This window comes from Chionomys nivalis, chromosome 12, assembly GCF_950005125.1.
Source record: "Chionomys nivalis chromosome 12, mChiNiv1.1, whole genome shotgun sequence".
In the NCBI taxonomy this organism is placed as follows: Eukaryota; Metazoa; Chordata; class Mammalia; order Rodentia; family Cricetidae; genus Chionomys; species Chionomys nivalis.
Window position 1 is genome coordinate 7,505,069 of NC_080097.1, and position 25,175 is coordinate 7,530,243.

General features: G+C 37.0%; 1 protein-coding gene across 1 annotated transcript in view; it reads right to left on the reverse strand.

The window, feature by feature from the left end:
* The window catches only part of Gpc5 (glypican 5), a 1,086,235-nt gene that overhangs the window by 297,065 nt on the left and 763,995 nt on the right, over nt 1-25,175 (reverse strand). The window lies entirely within an intron of this gene.

Here is a 25,175-nt window from a genome sequence, read left to right on the forward strand (position 1 = left end):
GCGATTGTTCCCATTTCTGTCTTCAAAGAATTTGATTCTACTATTCACTGGCTAAAGCATGAACCAGGTGACCAATCTTGAGCTTAAATGAGGAAGAATAAAGTGAGGAGAGTCACTCCAAAACATCCATCAGAAACCTTGACACAGACAAGTTTTTCTTCAGTGATGTGAAGAACACAAAACAAAGGTAACAGGACTTGCAATTACATGATCTGACATTTCCCCAGAATCAAAGAATGAGAGCCACAGATTGTAGGTTAGGCCATAAAGTCGAGTGCATCCACCCCTCGGACACCATGGAGAATGATTTGGAAGAAAGACAGCTTTCCCGCTCCCCTCTCTGACCTGACATTCTCAGTATTTTCCAGGTTCCTAGGATTTCTCTCGTCTGTAGACAGTCAGCTGAGGCTTGATTACCTTAGTCTAGTGCCGCTTTGGAAGATGAACTTAATTCTGAGAAAGGGGTAGGAGGACCACAAAAATGATGCCAACGGCAGTTCACTTCCCGTCTTGAAGCCACAGCCATATCCACCAGGGAATCAACTTCTTCCCTTCAAGATTCTGGGATTTAGAATCTCTACCTCCGCTTCTGCTAATCAGAATCTGCTCTCTTTCTCTTCAGTTCTAAGCTGGAATTCATCTCAGGTGGTCCCTCTCGCCACAATGACGCTCAGTTCTACATTTATTCTTTTGTGTCTTTAAAGAAATGTTTTATTCATTATGTCCAAGTATAGTAGTTAATTTCATCTCGGACTGAAGTTACATAAAGATGACAATGGACTCAAAGCTAGATCCTATTCCTCATGCAAGAAATATTTGTTCTATTGAAACATACCTGGGTAGAGTTATTCAGTGGAGAGATTCTCTTTATAAATACGAAAAGATTTGCTGAGCAGGTTAACTGGGATATAAATATGAACACGTCATGAAATTTTTCTTTAATATTAGTTCTATAATTTTATATCCTCTTGTACCTACTTATGATATCACCCCTACCTGACATATCTATGAAATAAATTAACACATTTTTGGTGGATTCAAAAAGCTACAGTCTTCATCATGTCTTTTGAGCTCTTTATATGTGGTTCTCATCTAGGAAGTCTGAAAATCATTCACTTAATTTATGAAGGTATTTACAGTATTCCCATGTAAGCTATTTGATTCCATTTATACAGCCATAAAAATTATTTTCTCATTGAAAAAAAAACTCAAGATGAATGTCAAATTGATAGTTTTCACAGTAATTTTTATGATTATATCTGCCAAAATTATTTACCAATGAAACATTTTCTCAAAATATGTGTTGTTGTTATTAACATGGTTAGAGTATTTTATTCCAAGAAGGTTCCAGCTTTGGTGCCAAGTATGGATTGGTTTTGTTACTGTCTGAACTCTGAAGACACCTCATGGTATGTTGTTCTGCTCTCACTCTCCTATGTTAGGGGCATTTCAAATTATCTGGATGTTGTCCTGTAGACCCATACGTACCTACATGAGAAAGGATATGGTTAATATCTAGATTAAAAGAAAGCTAAAGCTTTATGGTTTGCTTTCTCCCTTTGCAGTGTTAACTTGAAAAACTCTTACACATTTTTATATGTTAGATGTATGTGTGTGTGTGTGTTTATGTGCATGTGTGTCTGTGTTGGGGAAGACTCTTAAGGCTAACTTGCTCACATTGTTAATAGGGTAGTGCTTAGACTGAACAGCTGAAACAATGCAGTTTGGTTACTGGGATAAAGGAGAAGTATCATTGGTGTATTTATCCTCACATGTCCTCCTCTGTAAAGCATGTTCTGATTTCACAATGGCCAGACCACGTCACTGGGAGGTGTCTATTCTGTGTGCCCACAAGCCCTGTACTTCTACTCCTTAGACTTAAAACTTTATAAGCATGGCTGTGGTTGAAGTGGATTGGGTTTTGTTAGTGTGGTCATCAGTCCAAACGAAAGACATGCTGTTAGTGTAACACAGAAGGACTCCATGACAGTATGTTATCTTTCCTGCTGGGACTGCTTCTCCTCACTTTACATTTATCTCCTTTCACCTGCATGGGCAGATACTGGACAAGTTAGTGATTTATTTACATTTCTATACAATTGATTCTTTATAAAATCTTTATTTTGTGATAAAGGTTGTTTGTCAATACTTGGTTTTCCTTCTAAGTTTCAAAAATATGTGCACATTTCTATCAAAGATTTTTACTCAAAATGTCATAGGCATGGTAATTTTATAGATCTGCCTTAAATGATGCTGTCAATCTGTGTTTCAAAGATTGTCAAGGAGCATTGTAAATTCTAGCTAAAGAATTTTATGTTACAAACACTTGTCATTCTATGCCATCAATGCATAAGCTGCTTGTTTACTTATGATTTATTCATGTTATAGATTGTTGAATATTGATCTAATGGTAGGTAGTCTTTGGGGTAGATAATAATTCATTCCCATTAACATTTCAAACATGATTTACTAATAATTCCAATGAAATTAATTGAAAAACTTCATAATTTCAAAATACCTTGTACCACATTTTGTAAAATATGGCAAATGGGGGAGTTTGATGTACTATTCAATGACAGAAAGCCACAATAAAATACATAGTAATTGACTGCGATGTCTAGATGCAAAATACACAAATTAGGAGGTATCAAGGAGATTAAGGTGAGGCAAAAACTTGAAAAACAAAAATAACTTATAAAGGAACTCTTGGAGCTAATGCACCATAATAACCAAGTATTAGAAAAGTTAGCATGACTGGGCTGAGCACAGCCTTCAGAAGTGGAAAACTAAAGTTAACATGTGTATAAATGGATCTAATGTTCAGATCCATGAGTAAGGACAAGCCACACTTAAGTGCTACAATTTCATAGAATGTATACTGCCTCCTAGATTTGGCCCCTTCTCTCTGTGACATAAAATATACAAGGCCATAAGTCATTTGTTATCATCTTGATTATAGATTTGTAGTTCTTTTGTTAGTTCTGCTACCTCAATTTGGAGGTAAGAGATTAAAGCCATTTTAGAATGGTTGCACACCCTAATAGCTATTTATATCTTAGTGGGCCTATATAACTAGTACATATTTTTAAAATATATAAATAAACTCAACATGATATATCTAGAATTTGAGACAATGTTCTAATAATATGAACTCATAATCTGATTCTGTGAACATGGGAAAAACACCACAGTGATTGAAATTCTTCATGAACAGGAAGGTGGGGGGGCATCTACACTCTCACAGTGTAGAAAACCTAAAGAAAATCAGAGAGATAAACAACATCCAAATAAAGTCAAAGAGAAGGGGAAAATCATCTCCAAGGGATTATCATTTAGAAAGGAGGTGAGCTATTGTCCCTTGTTTGGTATTTTCAGTATTTTGGAAGGATGTAACTATTTTCGAGACTCATTACTTCAGGAAAATTTTGAGAAAAATAAAAGACAACTTTAGTCAAAACTTATATCCCAAAATGTAAAGATCAGAAGGGCAAAGATAAGCCACTAGAGGTCAGGCAGTGGTGGCACACACTTTTAATCTCAGCACTTGGGAGGCAGAGGTAGATGGATCTTTGTGAATTCAAGGCCATCCTGGGCTACATAAGATCAACACAGAAGCAAAGCCAGGTAGTGGTGCCTCTGCACTTCAATCCCCATACTATGAAGCCATAGACATTTCATCCAAGCATGAGAGGGAATATAAAAAAACGAACAAAGAGGCTCTCCCTGCTTAGCCTGCTTAGTCTGCTTTCACCCCACTTTGATAGAGGTGAGACTTTTCTAGTGATTTGACTGCTTTGCTTTTCTGGTTTTTCAGGTTGAACCCCAGTATCTGACTTTAGATTTTTATTAGTTGTGCTGCAGTGAATTTTATGCATCTCTCACCTTGAAGAGAATTTTTAAAAATGTATTTTCTACAGAAATTCTACCAAGTTGAACATGTCCAGTGTGTGCTAAGAAACAGCTGCACAAGGGTGGCCCTGGAAGGGGCCCTGTTAGTGTGACTCCAGAAGGCAACCAACAGGCTGCTGTCATTTATTTGGGAGAGAAGAGGCATTTGTTTGACACACTGAAGTCAGCTGCAGGGTGAGGCAACTTTGTTCAGCAATGATTAGGCAGAAAATAACATTCTTCATTGTCCTGATGGGCAAGCAAGAGAGCTTTCAGCCAGACACCCCTGGGTACAAATAAAAGATTGGAGAACAGTGTGGGACAAGAGCATGACAGCCTTAAGAAGAAGTCAGTTCCGTTTATTCCTAAGATGTGAAGACCTGAGTTTCAATGCTCAACGAGTTCATGAATATTCATTGTTATCCACCTGCTTTTTCCAAGGAAAAAGTTTGCCATGGTCTTGTCTTTATTTGATTGCCAGGGTTTACTTACATGCTTTGTTGCCTAGCATAGCATCTCTGTGATCAAATATTCAGCTAGACACACTCAAGGTTTGATGAATTACTTGCTTGAAGAAATTAATGTGCTAGTGTTTTTAGACTTAAACATGCACCCATGCATGAGTGCAAACATACTTGATATTACTGAAAAACCGAGGAAGCACAATCAAAATTCTCCTTGTGTGCAAAATATTGTACTTAAAGCTGTTTCTTGTATATACTTTTATTGCATATCATGAAGGATAAAGTGAAAAAACTTTTAGGTCTAGATCACAGCATGCAGAAAACATCAAAGAGACAGGAGTCTGCCTTTGGAGACAGACTTAAATGATGCAGACTGCAGACTAAGACACTAAAAATAAAAAATAAAAAATGTGATGTTTGAAGAAGGAAGGGTTCTCATTTCTGAAGACTAAGGGTGTACTTTACTGAATTCAGGAAAGAAGAGCCTCTCCCGAACTAAGAGAGAAGAAAATTGAAGGCAAGCAAAATAAACTATTTGGTTTAGGACAGTGAATGTCAACCTTACTAATTCTGTGGCCCTTTGATACAGTTCCTCATTCTGTGGTAACTCTCAAGCATAGTTATTTTCACTGCTACTTCATAACTGTGATTCTGCTGCTGTTCTGAATCATAATGTGAATATCTGTGTTTTCCGATGATCTTGAGCTACCCCTGTCAAAGGCTCATTTGACCCAAGAACTTTTGCCTTAGGATGACACTTTCATGACATTCACGTTTGCAGCCTGGATTGCTATGAAATAATCTGAAAAAAATTAGATAAATTGGGAGTAATCTGAAAAAAAAATGTCTGAGCATAAGCAACTTGATTTTTAGCATTATAGCCAGGAAAACAACAGGTCCTTTGACTAAATATCTGTGGAGGTTGGTGCTAAAACTGTGCAAAAGAACTTCAGCAATAGGCTAAGAACACTAATATTGCAATTGTCACTTGCATGCTCTCTCAGAAATCTGTTTCTTCCTGGAATCTGACCAAATAATCATAAAATCATGCTGACCTTCAATATTGTAACAAATTATGTTTTCATTTGAGAATACACTGATCAAGTACAAACATGTCTCCAGCATATTATAAAAAAATCCTTCACACACACACAATTACATGCATGATGCATTATAAAGGCATACCAACTTTAATGTGTGGTCAATATTTAACTTTAAGTTACATATAATAATTCTGGATTTCTTCTTTCTGTACTAGGCTACATTTTATAGATTTGCAGACAAAGATCATGTGATATGGAATTTCCCTTTGTATGCTGTGAATATGTCTTACTACCATTGCTTAATAAAGAAACTGCTTTTGCCTATGGCAAGGCAGAAAATAGCCAGCTGGGAAATCCAAACAGATATATTCAGTGTATTTTTGTTTATGACATTGTCAAGTCATGATGAATGTATCGGGATGCAGCGAATATCATGCAGCATCTGTATAACAGCATAAGCAAATATGTAAGAGATAGAGTCATACTAAATTATGGACTCTCAGAGATAAGTGAGTATACTTTCTTCATCTCTGAGTTTTCCAGTAGTTAATACACAATAACATTAAAGGCACAAACATACAATAAAATTGTACTGCAAGAACTTAGTGGACATGGAAGCGTTACTAGAACAGCAGAGGTGAGCTAAGACCCCTTGCATGTGCAACAGAAGGAGGGGAACTGACCTCATATCCAATCAACTCATTCTTCATGGCCTGGTACTACCTTATTTTTTCGTCTTAAAAAACTCATAAAGTAATCTTTGAAGCTGGAGGACAATTGCCTTAATGGTTAAGAGTAATGGGTGCTCTTACAGAATCTGAGATTATTCTCAGAAGCCATATTTCAGCTCATAACCATCTGTAATTCCCGTTCCTAGGCATCTGATATTTTTCTTCTGGCCTCTCCATGTGCCCAACACTCATGTAATGTAAATACATGCAGAAAATATTCATATTCATAAAGTAAAAATAAATATATCTAAAGAAAATATGATTTCATTATCATCTCTATTATACAAAATATACAATATTTCACAATGTTATTAAGGGTACACAAGTGTCAAAGAGTAGCTACAAGATCCATCCTGATAACCTGGCTTACAAACTTTTAACAAATATTCTTCATAAACATACACATAGTAATACGCTCAAGGAGGGAGAAGGTAAAGCTGATGATGTTGGTATGAACAAATAATAAGTTTTCAAATTATATTTATAGGTTACTTTACTGACCACAACCATAAAGATTTAAATAATATTTCTTCTAAACTATATCATATATCAAGTAGGTTTTATGAAATGATTTGTCTCTTTCACAAAATAATAAACTGAATGCATTTGGAGGCAGGACACCAAAGCATTAGACACCAAAGTTAGCAATAACTGTGCTGTGCAGTTATATCTGCTAAGGCACTCGACGCTTGACTTTTCCTGGGCTGCTGATTAGATTGGTGATATTGGGGATGTGTTATGGACATGAAATAGTACCAGAAAACAGTCAGACATAGAAAAATTATTTCAAAGTAATAATAAAGATTGGGCAATTGAAAGAAGGCAAAACAATCATTTATAATAAACTTCCTGCATTTTGCAAGATCTAACTTACCCACTTACACAAATTTTGGTTACCAGGACCTGACTTGATTTTATGCCTCTTCTGAAAAGAGTCAGTAAATCTATTGGCAAGTGACATTTTTATGGATTATTAACAACATACTTTATTCTGAAATTACTCAAAATGCATTTAGCTCCACTTTTTACAATGATTACAAATATTTAAAAAATACTCTTAGTTAGTCACATTGGAATACTATCTTGTAAACTTTGGGCATGTAGGCAACACATAAAACTGCTTTAAAAGTAATGGATTCCACTTTCCCCTGATGAATAATATGACTTTCTGAAAAACAGAATGTTCTTCACTCTGAAACATGTTGACTTGGTTCATTTTAGGAATCTCGGGCAGTCTTACATCACCGTCCATGTGAGTTACGCCATCACAAAGTAACATGGTGTATAGTGGATATGGCGACCAAAGACACACATACTGCATCCAAGCAAACCTTGTGCAGTCATGAAATGCAAGCGCAGAAGTAAGTATTTAGTCTTCTTGTAAATGTCCTATTACTAACTGTGCTGATCTCAGTTACAAATGTAACTTATTACACCAGTTCTTGAAATCACTTGGTTATTTTCTGTGCCAATCATCTTATAAGAAATTTGCCTTTCAGGAGGGAAAACGTGTCTTCCTCCCTAAATCATTCTGTTGCATGTGAAGAAATGACAAACTCAGGAGCTGATACTAAATACTGGTAACACATGAGTGCTCCACACAGAATGCTGCATGATGGTCAGGACAATCTTCCTCTATGGATGGGGATATCCGTTAGCAACAACTGAACACCTAGTATATGAAATGCACTGAATAACACTTATGTGGTGAAATTTTAATTTTACTTAAAGCGAAAAGTTTTTAAATTAAAGACCCACAGGTGACTAAGTGGCTGTCATTTGGGACAGCACAGTACTAATTGTATCAGGAATTAAATGGGGGCACTTATCTCTTCATTCTTAAGATTTTCCTTTATATGAATAAAATTAAACATTTCTAAGTTGTAAAAAAATTAAATGAAAGTTACCTGGTTTGAGGTGTTGGGGACTAAAACTTCATTGAATTCCACTCTATTTTTCTTTGTCAACCAACAAAGCAAACATAGAGTTTAGAATTGTGTCATTTTGTCTTCTCACTGTAAAATGCATAATACTGTAAAAACAGATTTTATGGCTGTATAAAATATAAATTGTAAGTGGTAATTTAATAACATATATAACTATAATTAACCTGATACTTATTTTTTAAGGCTGTTGCTGATATTAATGGACTAGAAATGGCTTTTGGTAAGTTTTCTGGTAAAAGTCAGGTTGGAACAAGACCACTGCTGGTATTATGACTCAGTGACCAAAGTTCTTCATCCATTGTCTGGTGACTCAAGCTAGATCCATGCATTTGCTATAAAGCAGGCCTATAAAAATTTAGGCTAATATCATAGTATTATGTGTATTCTCACCATCAAAAAATTCTGATTATTTCATTAATAGTAATGCTAGCTTAACTGCTGTTTGCATAATTCTTCTGTATATATCAGAACTGAATTAGAAGATACACAGGGAGTGTTTTTCATGCCCTGAATGAACTTGTGATATTGTCTTGGAAACAAAATATGCTTTAAAACTTAGAGAAAAGTAACTTAGCACTGAGAGTAAATGTTGCACCATTATTTTTCTCATTGTGTTTCCTCTAGTGCCTAGTTGGCCTCTAGCAATAAACACTCAAATATATTTATAGAACAGAAATTATATATGTAGCATATCATTGCCATGTTGGCCTACTACATTAACTTTCTGCAGTATCATTAAAGTTATCATTCATCTACTCATAATTTTGTCCTCTCCTCATTGCTAAAAAGAAAACAGACAGAGGCAGAACGGTGGAAAACCTCTGCCCACATCAGCATAACAAAAGGCCCCAATCATTTTTAGATTTTTTTTTGTGATATCATTCTGTATGCTGTGAATATGAGTTGCTTTTATTGGTTTTTGAATAAAGTTGTTTTGTGGATGTAATGTTTTAATAACTTGGAACTCTTTGGACAGGAGATGTCTGCTCCTGGCAGCACCGATTACTTAAATGAAGATGATGGGCATCACAGAAACTCATTGTGGAGTTTGCCGTCAGTGTGTCAAGGCTAGTCGTTTGGGCAGGAAGCCGTTCTTGCCTGTACTATTGCCTGTATGTTAAAACAGGACCCTCAGGAAAGTGACTGCTGAACTTGCCAAACAAGATTGGATTCCTGCTTCATGGAAGAGTCTGCTAGATATTCTTCAGGACACAAAAGAAAATGACTAAAAAAACTGCCAATATAGATGGGACATTTTCAAATTTCCTGATTCATTGAGAAGTCTGTCAGACACTCTAGGCCTATAGGTTGACATGTGGATGTCCCAATGTTACAGAAAAACTGGGTGACTGTCCAGGAAGCAAGATATTTCTGTCATATCTAGAGTTTTGAAAGTTTCTTACAATGCATTTCCAGTTACTTACCTAATATTATATACTTCTGGGTTCTTTGGTAGAATTGAAGGCTATATAGTTAGAATTCTAGTTTTCCTTAGTTAAAAGATATTTTAGGTATAAAACTTTGGACTCACAAATATAAGGTAGATGACAGAGTATTTTCTTTAGTTTTGTCATATACAAATAGACTAAATACTGTAACTGCAATTCTTACTTGATACCTGCTTTATTTGATGCAATTTTCCTATATTAAAGTTAAAACCTTTGTTTTTAATTTGACAGAAAAAGGGAGATGTGGGATATCCTTTTAGCGCCTGCAAATATGGGTTACTTTTATTGGTTTATGAATAAAGCTGCCTGGTCAATGGCCAGGCAGAATATAGCTGGCTGGGAAATCCAAACAGAAATATGGAAAGAAAGAAGGTAGAGTCAGGGAGAAGCCATGTCATCACAGAAGGAGTAACGTGTCAGGACATCACATCGCTGGTAAGCCACTGCCTTGTGGTGATACACAGATTAGTAGAAAAGGGTTAATTTAATTGTGATAGCTATTGAGTAATATGTCTAAGCCATTGGTCAAACAATTATAATTAATATTAAACCTCAGAATGATTACCTTATAAGTGAATTCAGGACCAGGCAGAATGCATAAAAGCTTCCAACTATATTCATCAACCTCTACAAGTAATTTCCTCTTCTGTCCCTCTGTCCTCTTCCACATTAACTTTGAATCTGGAGTCTGAAAGCTGATGCTTTTATGCCAACATAAAGTGTCCACTGAACCTATGTTGTTTGACTCAACAGCCAGTGTTTAGCTGAATCTTCAAATCAATATTCAAAGTGCACCTGCCCTACGGTGGTCACACTGAAGTCTGTCTGAAGAGCGAGGGCAGCTGTTAGCATTTTGATTACAGTCGTTTTTCCCCTCATATCCACCAGATCAAAAAACTCCTAAGGAGGAGAACTGCTATTTATTGCTGCTTTATTGATTCATTATTTATCCTCTCAGAAGTATTTAAATACAATACAATAGTGGGTAAAGGTGAATATAATTTTCATGATGACAGAACCTTTAACATTAATCATATCCTAGAATAAATGAGTGCATGATTACAAAGCAAGCTTGCAGTATAATGAAAAAAATGGGCTTAAGAGAAAGAAACATAAACATTGCTCAAACGGGAAAGGTGAACATCATTAAAGCACCTTCCTCCTTAAATAACATGAGTGAGAAGAAATGACCAAATAAAGTCTTGGGATCTTAACCTAATCCTTCTGCATGAATTGTTAGATAAGTAAAAGTCAAGCAGTCAATATAATAAATGAATAATAAATAAGTTCTGCTTCTTGTAGGAAAAAAGTAGCAGGAATGGGAAGTAAAATAGAGTCTAGGAGGAGAAAGAATTGGTTACCATAGTAATCCTAGGGAGAGCATGCTGGATGGGAACAGGGTGGGCGTTGCAGACAGAATAATAGGGCATGTTGAAATAGATTCTGAAGGGAACTCTGAAACTTGATGATAGGATACAGAGGCTCTTCACACTCTCCACCACATACCTCACACCCTTGGTTTTATATCCTTGACATTGGGTGCAAATGTCCATTCCACTCTTGTCCAATATACATTTTCTTTTCCCTTTTTTAAATAATGGATATCAGTGGATTTTAGAATGGATTTCCCATCTCAACCCCAGGAGATAGTCTATGATTATCTAATTTTGATAGCTTTGAGTCAAGTGCCCTTATTCTAAATAAAACAAAAGGGAATTCCAGGCTAAGGCTCCTGAAAAGGCAGTTTTTTTGTTTTTGTTTTTCTAGTTAGGGTTTCATGAATCCTGCCATGTATCCTTTGCTGGTTCTGCTCATGCTTGACTTAGTTTCTTGTTATTGCTATGAGAAATTACCACACAGTTGATGACACAGACACAACAAGTAATTATCAAGCAGATCAAAAGTCAGGAGTGTGAGGGAAAATTCAGAGGATTCATCTCCAGGCTTCAGAGAAGAGAGCTTTATTTTGTCATTCTGATCTTCTGGATTCCATCTGTCTCCTGGTTCTGCCTGGTTCCGCAACTCCTTAATGTGAGCACATCACTAAGTCCATATTCATAGCTCCTCTTCCAAATCTCCTGACTCTCTCTTTTACATATAAGATCTCTTTGAGATCCCAAGCCAGCTAATGTCCCCTTCTCCAATCACCTCCTCTAACTTTCTTTGATCTGACTATAACAGGTTCTGGTGATTAGGGGATGAACATGTTTTGAGTTAGGCTTTTGTTGTTCTCCCTCATTGTTTTCCTTTCGTAGACTATGAACACAATGAGTTGAATAGTTTTTCATCCTAGGACAGAAAAAGCATTCCAAAATGCAAGAGCTGGTAATCGCCAGGTCCTTACTGTGGGTCACCACCATTTTACTGCAAGAAATATGTGTAATGCTACCACCTACTCTCAGGTCTGGAACCCTTATTTTGAAAAGTACTTTCTATAAATAAAGATGCTCAAGTTTTGTTTGTTTTTATATTCTCCACCTTAAACTACATTGTATTTGAACTATACAAACAAAGCAATCTTCACATTGCAAACACTTAAGAAATACCTATTGTGATGAACCCCATAAAATGCTTAGCAGCATCTGGTGATGCCAATTAGATGTCACTGCTGTAATTTCCCCATTCTCTGCATCGAAGACAAGGCTCTGCATTGTGCTTTGTCAATTTGCATTCATTCTGACAATTACTCTCTCTCTCTCTCTCTCTCTCTCTTTTTTCTTGGTTTTTCGAGACAGGGTTTCTCTGTAGCTTTGGTGCTTGGTGCCTGTCCCGGAACTAGCTCTTGTAGACCAGGCTGGCCTCGAACTCCCAGAGATCCACCTGCCTCTGCCTCCCAAGTGCTGGGATTAAAGGCGTGTGCCACCACCGCCCGGCTTCTCTCTCTCTCTTTAACTGTACATCCTCAGGGTATTTTAATTTTAAAATCTTTGAGCAGGATCTATAATGAGAAAGGCACTTTACACAGAAACTGCTACTTCTCCTATAATGACAATGTCTCACATGTGTGTGCATGGGTGTGAATGCACACACATGGGGGTATTAGTGAATGTGTATGTTTCAATTCATAGCTGTTAATACCAACACTATATTTTTCCAAGGAAAGCCAAGTGCTATCTAGAAAGAGTGCCTCTATTCTCAGCAAATCCAAAACACATTACAGTTTGGTGATGTACTTATCTTAGACAATTGCCCATCCTCCACTTTTTTTTTTTTTTTTTACCATAAATCGGTTTCTTTCTACTGGACTATGTTCTAAACATAAATTCTATTATGTCTGTGAAGTGACAAAGGAGGATCAGGAGAACATGACACAAGACTTCTCCAGTTCTACCTTGTTCTGTGATGCCTAAGAATAGAGCTTATGAAAATCATCTCTAACCATGGACAACACCTATCCCCTCAGCTTGTGTCTGAGACCACTTGAACTGGCCTTCAATTTTCACTTCTTTTGTAAGCTAACCCTTACTGCTCAAATATCAAAGGCTTCTGCTTTCAGCCCCTGTACATTAGATGTAATCAATAGCACTTGCCTCTGTTAAAAGTTTCATGTTCTCTCAACTCCACACGTCCTTTCTTTTCTTATGTTTCTTCTAGTCCCTGTTACTTTATCAACCTTACTTGTGGGGTCTGACTCTTAGTTTTGTCACATACTGGACTCTTTTTGAGTTTTCAGTTCTTTTCCATGTGTGAGGGTTGCTTCATGAAATGATCTAATTATGAGTTTTGACCACCTTACATAGTTATGGCACTTGTAGGTCCATACCATTCATGTTTATCTCTCTTTGGAATTGTGACATATGTAATAATTGACAGATTTAGCATAGAAATTTGGAGGTGTAAATGGCTAAATCTGATCTCAGTCCATTTAACTTCCAAATTTGAGGCTGAATGTCTTGCCCAGATTTTCACTTCTAGTCCAGCTTTAAATAGAGATTTTTGAAGGCTACCATTATCAACTACTCTTCATGACAGTATAGAAAAAGCATGGATGATGCATGCATCAAGAATTGACAAGCAAGAATGTAGGGAGCTTGTCCAGTATTCGGCTTGAAGGAGTCATGCATAGCTATGTGATGTGGTGGAACTCATTCTACTAAAAGCAGAGAATTAACAAAGCTTCAACATAAAGATTTCTGTAATAGTTCAGTCAGATTTTTTTATTTTCATTTTTCTCTCTTATAACAGTTTCCAGTGGATTGATTCAGGTTTACTACTCACCAATCTGATTTTATTCTAGCATTTGTTTATTTATTTATCTATTTATTAAAGATTTCTGCCTCCTCGCTGCCACCGCTTCCCATTTCCCTCCCCTCCCCCAATCAAGTCCCTCTCCCTTGTCAGCCCTAAGAGCAATCAGGGTTCCCTGCCCTGTGGGAAGTCCAAGGACCTCCCACCTCCTTCCAGGTCTAGTAAGGTCAACATCCAAACTGCCTACGCTCCCACAAAGCCAGTACGTGCAGTAGGATCAAAACCCAGTGTCATTGTTCTTGACTTCTCATCAGTCCTCATTGTCCGCTATGTTCAGTGAGTCCGGTTTTATCCCATGCTTTTTCAGACCCAGTCCAGTTGGCCTTGGTGAATTCCCGATAGATCATCCCTATTGTCTCAGTATGTGGGTGCACCCCTTGCAGTCCTGAGTTCCTTGATTGTGCACTCTCTCCTGCTCCTGATTTGGACCTTGGGATTTCAGTCCGGTGCTCCATTGTGGGTCTCTGTCTCTGTCTCCTTTCATTGACTGATGAAGGTTAATATCCAGGAGGATGACTATATGTTTTTCTTTGGGTTCACCTTCTTATTTAGCTTCTCTAGGATCACGAATTATAGGCTCAATGTCCTTTATTTATGGCTAGAAACCAATTATGAGTGAGTACATCCCATGTTCCTCTTTTTGGGTCTGGCTTACCTCACTCAGGATAGTGTTTTCTATTTCCGTCCATTTGCATGCAAAATTCAAGAAGTCATTGTTTTTTACTGCTGAGTAGTACTCTAATATGTATATATTCCACACTTTCTTCATCCATTCTTCCATTGAAGGGCATCTAGGTTGTTTCCAGGTTCTGGCTATTACAAACAATGCTGCTATGAACATAGTTGAGCATATACTTTTTTTTTGATCACAAATTATTGCCATAATGTTATACAGTGCCAATATCAGTTCAGTATCTTTGCAGCTATGGCTTCTGCAAATAACTGTCATTCTAATGAAGGACATACTTAAATTACCCCATCAAATCATTGCTGTGTACATAGTGCTTGCTGAGATTCAGATCACTTATGCAAATTTTAACCCCCAAAACTCAAAGGTGATTTCCTGTAATGTTTGTCTTTAACAGTATAGCTCCTCAGTCTGAATGGTCTTTATTGAGGTGCTTTTAAGGATCCAAAAGACACTGCTGTGTTTGACACCCAGCATCTGAAAGCTTATATTAAAATTAAAGAATGAATTCTGAACATAACAGCTGTCTCTACTGAGCCTTCATGAGGCAATGGTAATTATCAGAATAAACAATTCAAAATGAGATTCCAGCTAAAAATTGAAATTCTCCCATGATCATGGGGATGACTCTATTAGAGCAATTTAGAGATAAATGCAGGGCAGTGGGAAGGGAAACCGGGAAATAACAAGAGAAATTATCTGTATCCAAAACAATGCTCCAGTGCTAAAATCCTTAATAGTACAAAATGGTCTGGCTCAGGGAAGCCAATCAAATGCCAGGGTTTACTACTGAAGTGATTACAAAGGCCAGGTAGTAGGGATAGTTAGTAATTTGCATGTCAAATAGCTCACCAATGAGCACCAATGGCCTACCTTGTGACTGACTGCTGGTTTACTTTCTCTGATAACCACATACAGCTGTGCTAACTCTCTATTCCCTTTTGTTCTAGTAATCTCTAGAGAGCCTTCACTCCAGGGAGTCAGAAAGCTGAAAAGACTTATTTCACAGTTGCATTGTGTTTGCAGAACAGATGCACACTCGTCTTTGTGGGTTTTTGCTAATGAAAATTTTATGCAGGCCAAGGTTTGGCTAGAATGTTACTTACAAAACAATAGAAAAAATTATATTGTGAATTTCAGAGAGAAATGAAAACTAAATTCAGTGCATTTCTTTCACTGCAGGGAGGGGAGAAAATGCTGCCTTTTTCAACCTAATAGTAAATCTGAAAGGAAGCAGAAAGTTGTGCAGGTCTCAAACGCATGCCTGTGTTTTCCCAAAATACCTTCTTTTCACAAACATTTTCGTCTTGGATTCCTACAGTACTGAGCTTATTTCTTCAGACAAATACTTTCACTTATGCACTTTAAACACTTTTGGCTTCAAATAGAATAAGGTTTCGGGGACTGCTTTTTTTTTTTTTTTTTTAAACCAAAGCAATATGACTAAGTTGCTCCTCATTCCCACCTGTGGAATCTCAGTATGTAGAACATTTTCAAAGCATGTGTGTTTACACAGAGAGGAGTAAGATGGTGTATTTAATAAATGCCTTAGATTTGGGAACAGGGGATAAGGCTCAGTGAGTAAAAGTGAAGATAAGCAAGTGTGATGGCCTGAGATTGGATTCCCCAGAATGAACATACAAGTTGGACTCTGTGGCACCACAGCACACCCCAAAAGAATATGGGAAGTGGGCAATGGAGACGGTAAAACCTCAGAAGTACTATTGGCTACAGCGATGATGTCTCAAATGAGGTGGAGAAGGAAGGGCAACACCCAGATTGCCCTCTGATGGTACCCAAACACAAGAGCAAAAACATAAACACACTTACATATACCCACACATCTAATCTCATATATATACCTCACTTACATGCCCTCACCTCATATATATCATATAAATATATCTCACTTACATGCCTTCACATATCATCTATATCATATAAATATCTCACTTACATCCCCCACAAATCACACACACAGACACACACACATACACAACACACACATATATATATATGTCATTAAATCATTCATCTGTTTATTTCCCACAATGTATTAGTTCAGCTGTGGACTTTGTATGAAACAACTATAGGTTATTTGAATATACATCATAGTTATCATAGACTAGTCAGAACTGGATTAAGGAAATACTATTTCATATTACCAGCACAATTAGGAAAACATTGCACTCATTTTGATCACATTCAATAGCAAACTTGTTTTTATGATGTTGTGGTGATCTGAGGACAGAATAAAACTTTCCAGTAATCACCATATGTTGGCCTCCTAATATCATAAGACCAATCCCTGAACACATAAGTAACATCATACATACAGTTATCCTTCCTGTTTTGCTGTTCTATAACAGGTCATACCAAAGTACGGTTGGGTTGTTTACCCCTTGCAAGAGAAACCTTGGGATTAGGTTACTGTGAAACACTTTCTGAAGTAGCTCAGTTTCATAAGGTTAAAGTATACTTGTTCATTGAATAGCTACAGGAACTCTCATTTCTAATTTTCACTTGACAGATTTTTCCTCCACAAAAGAAGATATTAATTCTTTATCTGAAAAACTATGCTATATGCATTTCTCTCAAAGCCATTGATGTGAAATATTGACCATTAGAAGCAAGACAAGCATTTTGACTGCATACGATTCATTTTTTATGAGAGATGGCTTTTCTCAGTGAGTCATAATTTGAAGATCTGTTGCTTTTGTTTTTAACATGACTCCTCCCAAATAATATCTGAAATAATTTCAAATAGCCACAGTAATACAATTATTTGAAGTTCCATTTTTTTCTATCAGAAGCCCAACAAACAATAAAGGTTACACAGCTCACTCTGCCTGACAAATCCTTAGATGGATGGACCTATTACAACCTCTCCAAACAGGAAGGCCAGGTCACTCATTAAACCACAGTCAATAAAAAATGGTGAAATGGGTTTGTTCCAAGGACTGATGGCTCGATAATTTGACAAAATGACATAGAAGAATTGTGAAAAACCAAAAGATCAATGACTATTAATTTAAAAGGAACACATATCCTGGAATGAAACAGTTTATGTTGTTATGTAGGATAATTACCATTTTCAATTAGTTGACATTTCACACAGCTTTGGGACTTTAGCAAGACAATAACCCTAAGCATCTAACAGCAGCTCTGCCCTTTGTCAGTGGTCTCCTGGTACTGCTTCACAGGCAAACTAAATACTTTTTGAGCAATGACTCTCTGTCATAAACAGCAGGAACTGAACAGAGTTCAAAGGAAGTTCAAATGACAGAGAGACATGGGCAAAATATGTTGTTAATATCTTCCTGTGTACATGAATATTTTTCTGACAATTTTGCTAAGATGTATGTACTTTTAAAGTTTAACAGAAATGTAATTTATTATATTTTGATTGTACCGTGGAAAACAAATGAAATTAGAAGCTTCATTTGCAGATTTCTATCCTCACAGTGTCTGTACCGAACTGCTGCTTTAAGCTACATTTTAAATATGAAAATCTTTGCTTTTTCTTAACTTAATATATGTTCTAAATGAAAAGAGAAAAAAGGTCATTTTTGGTTTGAGTTAAATCAGATAGTTTTCTCATAAAAGCCACCACTAATCTACTAGCAGAATATGCAGAAACACAGATCTTAACAATTTCCTAGATATTTATTTGCTTAACTACCATGTCACCATCACAAAGGCACAATGTCCCCTCTTTTTTCTTGCATGGTACACACAATATGAATTAGTGATGGAGGTGGATCATCTTTCTATGGTGGCGCACGCCTTTAATCCCAGCACTCGGGAGGCAGAGGCAGGCGGATCTATGTGAGTTCGAGACAAGCCTGGTCTACAGAGCTAGTTCCAGGACAGGCTCCAAAGCCACAGAGAAACCCTGTCTCGAAAAAACCAAAAAAAAAAAAAAAAAAAAGAAAAAGAAAAAGAAACTGCTTGGCCTCTGTTAGGACAGAAAATTAGGTAGGCGGAGTAGACAGAACAGAATGCTGGGAGAAAGAAGCCGAGTCAGGCAGTCGCCATGATTGTCTCACTCCAGACAGACGCAGGTTAAGATCTTTCCTGGTAAGCCAGATCATGGTGCTACACAGAATATTAGAAATGGGTTAGATCAAAATGTAAGAGCTAGCCAATAAGAGGCTAGAACTAATGGGCCAGGCAGTGTTTAAAAGAATACAGCTTCTGTGTAATTATTTTGGGTAAAGCTAGCCGGGTGGCGGGACGCAGCCTGCTGCTCCAATCACAACAAATTAGTTATCTTATCCTATGATGAATATTACACTCAACTAACAACTCTAGGCCTGTGGAGAGGCCATGTGACAGAATTTAAGTCAAAGAGTACAACGCACCATACTTGAAACATAAACCTCAAAATAATTGCTCAGTAATAACATAATATCTCTTTGCAATGCATTGAAATATTAGTGATGATTGAACATATAAGGTCTCAAAATTACCATAAGAATCTGTGAAATAATAGATATGTAGATAGGAGGAAAATATATGTTTTCCACATTACAAATGCTTCAAATCTAAATATCAAATGTTGGTGTACTACATTTCAGGATTTTTTAGAAACTTTATCACTATTTTGATCAGTTTTTTTTTCTGTGTTGGAAAAATAACAACTAATGCTTGAGATCAAGTTTTCCATTTAAAATCAACTGAAACTACTGAGGTGTAAAAAGCCAATCATAAGTAAGATGCTATCCAATTAAATTCCTTTGTTAACATAGAGTTTAGGAGTTATGCTATTTACATGCTCCTCAGGATTTTAATTTCACACCTTTCAGAGTCATGGCTATATTGTCAATTAAGAATGCCATTAACAAAATTGGAGACCCCTCAGATATAGCCCAGTGGCCCGTGCCACAATTAATACCAACTTGGTAGTGCCTGAAATGATTCTGTGCGAAAGACGTATCTTACTCTAGTGCAAGGAAGGGATTCTGTTCAGTGTCGCATACATTTCCTCAGTAGTGTAAAGCCACTGGAAGATGAACAGTTGTATATCTCCCATGAGTTTAGGGTTACTCCTGCCATGTCTCTTGTGAGTTTAATATTACTCATGCCACTACCAAAATCTCCTAGATTTTGAAGCAGCTGTGCCATTTGGAATACTGTCAAGGGGTCCTAGCACTTTTCACTTAAAATGTCCCACAATGACATTCTTTGGTGTTTTATGGGAAAGAATGATATCTATTTTTATTTGCTAGAGATGAACTAACTCATTCATATATGTTCTTTTATCCTTATACTCGATCCACCTAAATATTCCTGCATACTAAAGGCATGGTTGGTTTTTCTCAGAATTGTATCTTAAGTCTGTAAGCAAGAGGCTCTGAAATAGAATAAGTCTTAATAAAAAAATCCTAGAAAACTGAGACTCTGTAAGTGAAAGATAAAGCAAAGACAATGCCATTAACCTCATTTTAAGTATGAAAAATTCATAAGAAAGATTACATGCACACCCCTAGAATACAGAAAGAAGAAATGATACAGACTCAGAATTAAAATCCTCTTAAAAAACAAACAAACAAACAAACAAAACAAAAATCTGAAAGAAACATGGTTTTTCTTTTACATTTGTGGTTAGTTAGCTTTCTGGTTGCTCTAACATGAAATCTGACAGGAAACCTTTAGAAAAAAATATTTAGTTTCACTGTTTTGGAGGATTCACTCCTTGGTAGCTGGCTACATTTCCACTGGGTCCATGTTGATTGGGCCTGAACACCATAGCTGAAATGTAGGCAATGAAGTGACATGAGTCATGCCACAGTGGCCAGGAAAACCTGGCTTTCTATTTTCTCTCCATAAATGTGTAGAGAAAAAGAAAATGAAAAGGCCCCAAAATCAGAGTCCAGGAGAGTATGGTCACTATGATAACACTGTTTAATTTGAAAGGAGCTTTTTAAAACATTTCTAATTCTTGTATTCCAGTACTTTACTTTAATGCTATATTAATGATAAAATGTAAGATAGCAAAAAGAAGATTCCATCCCACACTATTGAAAATTATATACAGGTCCTGTGTGTATGGGATGGTGCTACTCATGGTAAGGGTATGTCTCTCCCTCTTTAGTCACCCATCTCTGAAAATCCCACCACAAACATACCCAGAGAGAAGTTTTGTTAGTCTCCTGGGCCTTTCTAAATTCAGTGGTGTTAATAGCAATAGGTACTACCTTCATTTGGATATACAAAATGCTATGTGTGATTGCAGTCAGTATCGCCACAAGCATTTAGAAACTAAATGCAAAAGAAATATTGGACAGCTGTGCCATTAAGACATTTCTTCATTGTTTACTTTTTTTAGAACCAGAAGCTCCTATTGAGATGACAGTGGGACCAGGTGAGTACGTGTGATTTGACCTCCAGCTCCATCCTCTGCAGTCTTACTATGTATCAGGTATATTTTAATGTCTGTGCTTCTTCACTAAGACATAGGGTCAAGTGTAAAAATATCCACAAAAATTGATTTAGATAAACATATATTCATAAAATTGACTTACTGTCCCTGGAAAATGATTTGCTACCATATGCATCCCTGAAACTACAATTACTAATTTTCTGAAAGCCAGATAGCCCTAGGCTGTTATTCGTGCAGGTATTCTTGCTCTCATGCTAAATCAGGTATGAATTCACAAAATTCCTGCGGAACTTCTGGGTGTCATTTCTAAATCCTCTTTTCCACGTTCTGGTGGAGAATATGTGCTTTGCTCTGACCACAACAGGACTTGGTGGCTGTGGAGCATGTGGTGATGAGACAACTGTGGGGAAGGGCTTATAGACCTCATTGCTGAGCGCTGGTGGTTTCTACCCGTAAGACTTCTGAGAACCATCCTATTTTCAAATATGCATATGCCCATTTTAACATCTCTTTATGAAACTTCCTACCTCTCCCATATGATTAGTAAGTAGTTCTGTAATAGTTGATATAAAAATGCCTCCCCCACCCAATTCTGCAATCTCAGGGAGCCAGACTAAGTGCCCCCAACCTTGTTCTGAACAAAGGAGAATGATATTTACACAGTCATGTTAACATTGTGCTATCCCTGCATTTCAAAGTTTAAATTACATTGGCTTTCAGACCTACAGAAATAAGGATAATATTCATTTTTTTAATGACATATGAGACTGATCTAAATGAGAAAGGTACTATTGGCTTTTGTCCAAGGAGAAAGAAAAGGAAGGGATGGCCACGCACAGCATTTTCCTATGCTGAGATCTTTTTATTGCTTATTTCTCCTTTCTTGCAGTTTTCTCTTTTCTCCTTCCAGATATTTTAAGACTTTAACCAATTATATTCAGAGAGAGGATGGAAATAGCTAGTAAGCATAGTGAAAGGCTATAGGGCATTCACCTATTTTCTCTAATTCAAACCTTTATAAATGTCCTGCAGTATTCTATATTACAATTGGATTAGTCATAGAAAGAACATAAGCATATATATCTTTGTCTCTTTTTATAGAGACATACATATGCATATATGTGACATATGCATATATATGATAATCTGTAGCTCTATCAATTAAAATGAATTCTTAAATATTCTTGAAAATTGAGTAAGTTGAATAATTTCCTACAAGGTCAGATAGGATGATCCTCGTAAAATTACCATGAACACAAAACCTTGCCCATGTAGGCGGAGACTATGCATTTGTTTCCTGGACACCCAGACCCAGATAATCACACAGAAGCTGGATTAATTACAACACTGTTCGATGGCTAGGCATATTTCTAGCTAGCTCTTACATCTTAAATTAACCCATTTCTATTATTTTGTATTCTACCACAAGGCTCGTGGTTTGTTAACTCACATCCTGCTTCTTGAGGAGCTGCATGGAATCTCCCTGACTCTGCCTTCTTTCCTCCTCTATCTCTGCTTGGATTTCCTGCCTAGCATTATTCTGCCCTGCCATAGGCCAAAGAAGCTTCTTTATTAACCAATGGTAATAAAACATATTCATAACATGCAGAGGGGAATCCTACATCATGCCCAGTTCTGCATCAGCTTGTGTCTCCCTGATCTCTTCAACTCATTTATCATAATTGTCTCCCGTTCCAGTGTTACAACAGATGTTGTGGAAATTTGGAGAGAAGAACATGATAGAAGAAACTATTTGAGGAAGTGGACATTGTTGTTGTTGTTTGTTTTGCTTTATTGTTTATAGAGAAGGAATCCTAGAACACAATTATCTATAGCTGCTCATAGTGTCTAAAATATATGTTGCCAAGGCCCATATAACTTGCCCCATGACGTAACTTGGAGTAAAAAAAAAAACAGTAATGACATTGAAGAAGAGTTAAATAAAAATTTCAACCATGGTCAATTTCTGTAATAGAAACAGGATACCATGAAAATCTCAGAACCAGACAGTGGATTCAGGGAAGGAGGCTCTCTGGAAAAAGATACCTTGGGCTGGATCTCTCTCTCTCCCTCCCACTCTTTTTCCTAAGTCTGCTCCTGCCCCTGTCTCGTCTGTGTTTCATTTATCCTAAATATGCAAATGTATAGTGTGAATTACTTACATTGTCATATTTCCCAGATAATTGTCCATCATAAATCCCAAGTCTTTGCATGCCTAGCTCTTCCCAGAATGGGACAATTCATAGGTAATGTCTTCCTTGGTTTCAGATCATAGCTTTGGCCCACTCAGTTTAGATGAGCAAAAACTAAAACAAGTGGAGGACTCTTCTCCCCAAAAAACCTGCCAACAACCGTGGGTTTCCTTCTAGAGCCAAAGCAACTATTTCTACATCCCAACCTCACTTTCTATATTCATGTCTTAGAACACTTCTCTCAAGGATTGACTCTGTGCTGAGAGTGTCCTTGCTTTCCTCGAAAGAATGCTATAACTTTCTAGTTTGCAGTTTGTAGCATCTGGGAACTTTTCTGTAAAGAATTCTTGAATCTCTCCTTGAATCAACTAATTTATCAGCTATCCCTGGTCTAGGTATTGGAATATTTATTGCCTTACAGAATTATATTTCAAGATAATGTCTCAGAAATACTCATTTTACTTAAAGGATATATTCATAACGATGAGAGACAGTTAAGCTGGAAGCATTAGCATGGCTAGAGTCAGAGGGGTAAACTATGGACTCTGTGGATGGAGCAAATTTGTCTCTTTTAGTTTATTAAACTCATTCTTTTTTTGTTGGACCACTGCTATTTTAGGATGGATCTGCATCTCACCATTTTTCATCAAGGCTTCTTCTCAAAGCTCTCTGCATTATTATTCAGTCATTCAAATTCCATCTACAGATATGCATCATTTCCAAATACCTTTGATTTGTGTGAAAGGAATTTAAAGCTTTGAATTTTTCTCATTGTTTGAAAGTACCTATCTACTTGGCAGTACAGCAGTTCAAAACTTACAGTGGGGATGTTCCAGTGTTTGGGTAATAGTCCTGGATATTGAACAAGTCATTTGGCATCCTGGAATTTATCTTCCTCATCTATGAACTATTTATTAGTGGAAACAGAGCTCTATAACATATTTTTTATATGAGTATATATGATAAATAAAGTATAATATATAAAATGTGTGTGAATAGGTACTAGTATAAGAAATAAGCAAATATACCATAAGTAGGTAATCCTTTTCTTCATGGTCTTATTTTTTTTTGTAATCAATCATAAGGAACCAAAAAGAACTCATCCAGTCAAATCTACATATGACATTAAACTTAAACATATATATATATATACACATACACACACACACACTTAAATTTACTTAAATTTCCAATTTGATTTTTCAGTACTTTCCCCACGATGGATGAGAATTTTTGCCTATTATTCTCTCTTTCTTTGTCTTCAAAGGATACCAGCCATGTCTGAAAAGCTCAGATGATGAAGGTGAGTTGGTTCAAGGGCCTTATTAGCTTTTTAAGAAATTTTATGATGTTCAAACTTCTAAGAGTTTCTTCAAAAGCCATTTGAGAAAGGCTTGCTCACATATCAGATCACAAAGTATTATTGGCAGGCAGAAGTAGAAATGCTGTCCTACATCTGGAAAATGGAAGCCAATGCCTGCCGGTTTTTGAAGGAAAGGACAGAAAGAACAGCGGGGAGACAGTTTAGCGTGGTGCACAGCAAATCATTAATTAGCACCTTACACCCAGTCCCTTCTCATCAACCTCCTCCATTTTCAGAAGGAACAAAGATGAGGGATTTTTTTTTTTTTTGGTATTTCCTCAGTAGTATTTATGCTGCCCTTATTTTGTTCGAACAGTCATCCCAATATTTTATGCTTTTTTTTCTCTGTTATTTTTTTTATTTTAATAAAATTTCCAACTGCTCGCCGTTTCCCATTTCCCTCCCCCTCCTCCCACACATTGCCCCCTCCCCCCACTCCCCTCCCCCATCCCCCCTCCTCTTCTCCTCCCCCCAGTCCATTCCCCCTCCCTCTCGATACTGAAGAACAGTCCAAATTCCCTGCCCTACAGGAAGACCAAGGTCCTCCCACTTCCATCCAGGCCCAGGAAGGTGAGCATCCAAACAGGCTAAGCTCCCACAAAGCCAGTTCATGTATTAGGATCGAAACCTAGTGCCATTGTCCTTGGCTTCTCATCAGCCTTCATTGTCCGCCATGTTCAGAGAGTCCAGTTTCAACCCATGCTTATTCAGTCCCAGTCCAGCTGGCCTTGGAGAGCTCCCAATAGATCAGTTCCACTGTCACAGTGGGTGGGTGCACG